A 6,889-nucleotide genomic window follows, 5' to 3' on the forward strand; every position below is an offset into this window, starting at 1 on the left:
CCCGCGCCCCGCAACCCCGCGCCCCGCGCCCCGCCCGCGCCCGCCAGTCGGAGAACAACACGAGCTGTCGGGCCAGGCGTCCCAGAGCCTGGAGGACTGGGGTTTGCACGGTCGCCTAGGCTTTGGAGCCGCTTCCCGGGTCCTTCCAGGGACGACTGGGGAGTGTCTTACCCCGCCTCCCGCTGGGCTGGTGTGGGAGGTGACCCAAGTCTGAGTCTTTTTTTCTGCTTCTTTGGTCTCAAACCAGGTCAAGCCCCACGGTTTACAGCACAGTCCCCTGCGGACCTAAGCTTTCTGAAGTTCATCTAGACGTTCTGAAGTTCTTGGAGCTGCCTCCTTCCCTGGAATATCATTTATCATTCGATTGGTGAGGGGCAGTGGAGAAATCTTGGGACTCAGTCCTGACTAGGACCTGAGCATTCTGAGAGGCACACCGTCCGTCCTGCCCCAGGAGTTCCTGGGGGTGAAGGCCGAAGCCCGGAGTCTCGAAGAGATAAGGATCAACAGGTTGGGCCCAGAGAAAAAAAGATCGTTTGAAAAGAAGCCACAGAAAAAGAATAGTAAGTGCTGAGCTTAGTACCAGAACTCATGACTATGGGGAGGAAGGTGCTGTGGCAAGACCCGAGGGTCATTCCAGATTTCCCATTCCCTCACCAATCATCAATATCATGTGTGTGTGTGTGTGTGTGTGTGTGTGTGTAACAGAGACAGATGGACGGACAGACACTGTCCACCATTGTAGACCAGGCTGGCCTCAAACTCATGATTACAGGCATGAACCACCATGCCTGTAGGCTGGCGAGCCTTTACAACGACAGTAATGAAGTAGCCCATGCCTTGTCCTTAGTAAGCAAACAACAAATCATGGTGTCAATAACCATAGCATTCATTTCCCAGCTCTATGCTAGCTATTACAGCTCGAGTATTCCCTGATCCCCTAGTCTCAGGTGCTCTGAGATCTGAAATTTTCCAAGTACTGACATGATGTCACAAGTGTAAAATTCTACACATGATGGGTCGCAGTCAAAATCCACTTTATATGAACACTGTGCAAAAGCACCTTAAGGCTGTGTATAAGGAAATATGAAACAAGTATTTCAGCATTTCAGAAAATCCAAACTCTGATCCCAAGACTCTTAGATAAGTCTCTCTCTCTCCTCTCTCTCTCCATATATATGATTATATATATATATATATATATATATATCACATATATATTTGGGTAATTTTGTCTGTGCATGTACATGTGTGGATGCAGGCATGTGTGTGCCATGGATGATGTGTGGAGGTCAGCAGACAACTTTGGGTGTTGGTCCTCACCTTCTGCCCTGAGGCAGAGTCCCTTGCCTTGCCACTGTGTACTCCATGCTAGTGGACCCCAGAGCTTCTAGGACTTCTCCTTTCCCCACCTCCCATCTCACCATAGCAGCACTAAGATTAGAGGCATGCAGTGCTCCACCCACTGAACGTGGTTTTGGGGATTTGAACTCAGGTCCTCAGGCTTGTACAGCAAGTCAGTGCTTTACTCACTGAGCCATTTCCCGAGCCCTCAACTTGTCTTTGTGTTTGTTTTGTTTCTTGTTTTTGAGACAGGGTCTCACTATGCAGCCCTGGGATTAAAGACATGTGCCATTATGCTCAACCTGAGAAGCTGGACTTGAATCTCCATCCTCCCATCATCAAAAACAATGTCTTCCCTGTAGTAATGATAGTGATTTCTGTTTAATTTTAGTTTACTTTGTTCCTAAAAGCACTTTAGACTTTTTATATGTGATGCAATTTTACCTGCAAAATTGATCCACTGAAAAGAATAGTATTATTAAATCTTATCTGTTACAGACAAAATCTCAACAAGCTTAGGGAGATTGCCTAAGAGGACAGATTAGAGATGGTGATGAGTGGTTCCAACACCTTGCCCATACTCCTGACTAGACTGTGAGGCCAGGAGATTGTCACTGTGACTCAGTGGACCTGTGGTCTGGTGTGAAAAATGGTCTTGATCTTGGCTCCCTCTCCCAAGAGAATGAACTGGAAATACAGAGTTAAACAGGGCTTTTTCAGCAGAAGCTACAGCTGAAGCATGCTGTGAGGTAGGCCCAGCCATGAGGGTTCATACATGACCTGAAATTATGAAGGAGAGCTGCCTTGGGCACTGGAACCCTTGTTTGGTGGATGCATTCATATCATTTTACTGTGGCTAGCCCAATGAAAGCAGAAGGGAGAAAACTATAGTCAAATATTTATATATTTTTTTCTCCAAAGGATTACTTTGCAAATATCTCCCAAATGTCTACAAGATAGAACATGTCTTAAAAAGTGCTTGCTTAGAATTCACAAAGCAGGTTCGATCTCACAGATTCAGTGTAATCCAGGCACATGCCTGTAATCCCAGCACAAAAGAGGTAGGAGCAGGAGGATTAGGAGGATTGGAAGTTCAGGATCCATCTTTGGTTACATAGTAAGTTCAAGGCTAATCTGGGATTCTTGAGACCTTGTCTCAAAAGAGCAAACAAACAACAAAAACTAACCAAACAACAATAAAAAGCCTAGTAAATGGGAAATGTACTACCTGGCAAAACTAAAACTAGACAGGAACTTCTTTGTGGTCTCTGCAGAACAAACACAGAATTTCAGAAGGTAGATGCAGCTTCTTTCTCCACTTAAAGGGACACATGAATAAGTAAGTTCAATTTGAACTCAGAAGTTAGAGGGGATTGGTGTTGGTTTTATTTTTTAATTTTTGGTGGAGGGTGGTTTTGTTTTCTTCAGGACTTTTTCTCTTTTTTTGAGACAGGGTCTCTCTGTAGCCCCAGCTGGCCTGGAACTCACTATGTAGACCAAGCTGGCCTTGAACTCATAGAGATCCACCTGCCTCTGCCCAACCTCGTCAGGACTTCTATGTAGCCAAGGATAACCTTGAGCTTCCAAGCTTCTTGCCAGGCTGGGCTAGATGAGGTCTTGTTTCAAAGGAAAGTATAGTAGTCTTTCTAGGAACAAGGTGTCAAGAACTTTGGGGCTTCAGGACTAGTGAGGAGGGTGAGGATGGCTTGTCCTAGAGAGAAGGGAATAAATGAGAAGCTGGTAACCTCGATGAACTAAGAGAGTGCTGCTGGTAGTAAGGTACCTTTCCCATGAGTACCCCAGACAGAGGACCACTGCTTGTGCTGTGGAGACTGGGTCTCAGTGGCATCTCCTGAGGTCATACAAGGACCACTGAGGGCTGCTTAGTCCACACAGGCCTCAAGCTTGGCATTTGGTGGAGGTGGAGGAGCCCTTGGCATCACAACCACGTGACAGCAGGTACCCTGGAAAAACACCAGGTGGTCTCTCTTCACTGCCTAGGCAGCATGTAACCCTGCACCCCAAGTCTTGGATAACACAGACTGACCCTATATCCCTATCCTAAACAAGATTCTACTTCTGACCAAGTCATACAAATGAAACTTGGAGTTAGATTTGGCTTAGAAAACTCAACCAAAGGACAAAAAATTCATAGGTGTTGCATGATAATTACGGTAGATGAACTTGATCTTTTGAGGCTTCCATCTGCCTTGTCTAAAGTAGGACATGCAATATTCACACCAAGACCCCACTCCCCGCCCCCAGTATGTACCAAGGATACTATGCTCAAGCCACACAGTATCTCCCAGCTTCCAAGTATAAGTGCTCCTGTCTACTCACACTGTTTCTTCTGCCTAAAAATCCTTTACATTTTTATTTATGTGTATGTGCCTGCATAGATGTATGTGTACCACATGCATGTCAAGGCCCACAGAGACCAGCAGAGGGCATCAGATCCCCTGGAAGTAGAGTTATAGGTGGTTATGAGTTGTCTAGTATGTGTGCTGGGAACTAAACTTGAGTCCTCTGCAAGAGCAGCCTGTGATCATAACTGCTGAACCATCTTTTTTACCAGGTGGCATCCTACAAAACCCAACTCATAAAAATCCATGACACACCCAGGAAGATTTCATCAATTCTCAAGCACATCATTAACCTTTTCCTAACCCTCTTGTGATAAGGACTACTATTAGTTACCTGTCTTATCAGGCAACCTGAGGTGTCTTGAAGGCCAGACTCCTATGTGATTTATCTCTGCATCCTGGCACCTTGCCCAGTGCCTGGCACACAGGTTCATTCAACATGAATCCATTCTAACTAGTACTTCATGCAGGATGACTCTGCTTTTGTGGCCTTCTCATGACCTGCTGTCACAACACACAAGAACACTTTGGGTTTGGCGGGCAAATTCCTTGGCTACCTAGTCGTCAGTGGCGGAACCAAAGCCTCGAGGAGCAGCTCTCCACTAACCCTGTCATCTGGGTGTCAGTGGCTCCTCTTTAGAAACTACATGGCATAGTGAAGATGACATTTGGATTAATGACTTTAAATTGTTTGGAAAAGATTTTATTTTTAATTAGATATATGTGCATGTACACATGTGCATGCAGGTGCTTGTGGAGTCCAGAAGAAGGCATAAGATCCTCTGGATGTGGGGTTACAAGTAGTTGTGAGCTGCCCAATGTGAGTGCTAGGAGCCAAACTCAGTCCCCTGCAAGGTACTCTTAAGCACTGAACCACCTCTCCAGTCCCTAAATTGTTGCTTTTTTAAATATCAAAGCTCATATGCTGAAGTTCCCTTCTCTGAATTGGGAAAGTGAAGCCTTGACACTTTTTTTCGTGACAAGGTCTCATACAGCCCAGGCTGTCCTGGAAATCCTGATTCTCCTGGCTCTACTTCCCAACTTCTGGGACTACAAGCACGGGGTACCATGCCAGGCAATGCTTAAAGCTGATTTAGAAACCATTTTCTTATCTGAATAGTCAGTTACTTTTTAATCTTAGGTGATTTTAAAAATTTTTAAATTTGGGGTTAGAGAGATGGCTCAGCAGTTAAGAGCAGTGACTCTTCTTGCAGAAGACCCGGGTTCGAATCCCAGCACCCACATGACAGCTAATAACTTCAGATCCAGGGGCTCCAACAGCCTCTTCTCTCCTTCCCGGGCATTGCATGACATGGGTGTGTGGTGTGTGTGTTTGAGTCAGGGTCTCACTACATAGCCCTGGCTGGCTTCAGACTTGCTATGTAGACCAGACTGGTCTTGAACTCAGAGTGCTTCTGCCTCCCGAGTGCTATGATTAAAGGCACCCTCATATGATGTACATGGCCTGTTTTATATGGCCTGAAAGCTAAGAATGACTGTGTTTTCCTTCTTAAATGTTTTTAATTTTTTTTTTTTGAGCCAGCGGCTCATGAATCCCAGACTTGGTATGCCAAGTTTATATGGTGCTGGGGATGGAACCTAGAACTTTGTGGTGGCTAGGCAAGTGTTCTTCCAACTGAGCAACATCCCCAGCCTTTTTAAAAAGAGATTTTTAAGATAATATATAATGCTGGTCATGGTGGTGCACACCTTTAATCCAAGGACTTGGGAGGCAGAGGCAGGTGGATCTTTGGGAGTTTGAGGCCAGCCTGGTCTACATAGCGAGTTCCAGGCCACTTGAAAGATACCCACAGAGTCCAGAAGAAGATATTGGATCCCCTAGAGCTGGAGTTACAGGCTGTTGTGAGCCACCCCACATAGGTGCTGGAAACTCAACTGAGGTCCTCTAGAACAGAAAGTGAGCAGGAAGTGCTTTTAACCACTGAGTCATCTCTCCAGTCGTGCTCCCCCCACAGCCCCATTTTTATTAGTTTTGAAGGACCAGGAAATAACACTACCTCTTAACATGAAAAATTTGATGAAATTTAGATTTTAATTTATAAATTTTATTAGAACACAGGCACACTATTTTATGTATTCTCTATGGTTCCTTTTGTTAGTCAAGTTGAATGGATATAACAGACTGCAAAGCCTGAAATATTTTGTCTCTGGCCCTGTACAGTAAGGTTTGCAGAGACCTGGTCTGTAGCCCTGTCAGTGTGGGAACTGCTTTACAGAGCAGGGCCAAGCATGTGGAAAGTATCAGGCACATATGGTAGGGCTCCTGGTCAACCCAGTTGCTTCCCATGCTGGGTGCTGCTGAAAGACAGAATGGGTAACTGCCAAGTGTCCCCAGCCAGCCAGCTGAGCTGAAGTAAGGCAATTCCAATTTCTGTTCTCACTGCCCATTCAATCGTGAGGCTCTTCAATCATGAGCCTCTCAGCCATGCATGTCAACAGGAAAGCCAATTAAGGCCAATTTGGATGTGAAAGGTGTTTCCTTAGGACAGACAGGGCTGAGATCACCATCTCACTTTACACCAATTCTGTGTCATAAAGGTGACCTTGGTTAGAGTCAAAGCAGAGCTTAAACAATGAAAGGTGCCCTTCTGCCAACTCACAGAGCCCCCAGACTCCGTAGGAACAAAGTGTCAAAGAGTCCACCTCATTTACCAAAGGCAACTTAACACAACGGGGTATAAACAGCCAACTGGTCTCACAAATTTAATATCCCTCTATAAGTTTACCCTCAGATTTCCCACATAAATTTACAGCAAAGCTTTATTAGAGCTATGTGTAAGCCATCAGTTTTGCTGGAATTCAAGATCACCAGTTACTGAGCTCTCTACTTGAACCTTAATCAGAGACCCACATACAAGGAATAGTGAATTTCTCAAACCACACTTCTTATAAGTAAATTTTTTTTTTGCTTGAGGTGATGGGCACATTTGTAAGAACCTTGTTTTATATTAAATTGCCTAAAAATGTTCTAAAACTAATTTTATGTGCATACTAGAATATTTTAATATGAAGAGTTTTATTAAAATGTTATGGTAGATCAAAGATAAATAAAAATTTTAAATCTTTTTCTTTTTAAAGTTTTTTTTTTTTTTTTTTTTTTTTGTCTTTTGAGACAGGGTCTCCCTGTAGCCCCAGCTGTCCTGGAACTATGTAGACCAGGCTGG

The 6,889-nt window shown here is 44.6% G+C and overlaps 1 long non-coding RNA gene across 1 annotated transcript in view; it reads left to right on the plus strand.

Annotated features, from left to right (window-relative positions):
- The window catches only part of LOC115070271, a 2,496-nt gene extending 302 nt beyond the window's left edge, over window positions 1-2,194 (plus strand). The window contains exons 2-3 of the long non-coding RNA XR_003849456.1: window positions 248-560; window positions 1,594-2,194. This is a non-coding gene — a long non-coding RNA (uncharacterized LOC115070271). The remainder of the gene's footprint in view (window positions 1-247; window positions 561-1,593) is intronic.
- The last annotated feature ends 4,695 nt before the right edge of the window (window positions 2,195-6,889 follow it).

This window comes from Nannospalax galili, unplaced genomic scaffold (genome assembly GCF_000622305.1).
Source record: "Nannospalax galili isolate Female #2095 unplaced genomic scaffold, S.galili_v1.0 scaffold156, whole genome shotgun sequence".
Lineage (NCBI taxonomy): Eukaryota > Metazoa > Chordata > Mammalia > Rodentia > Spalacidae > Nannospalax > Nannospalax galili.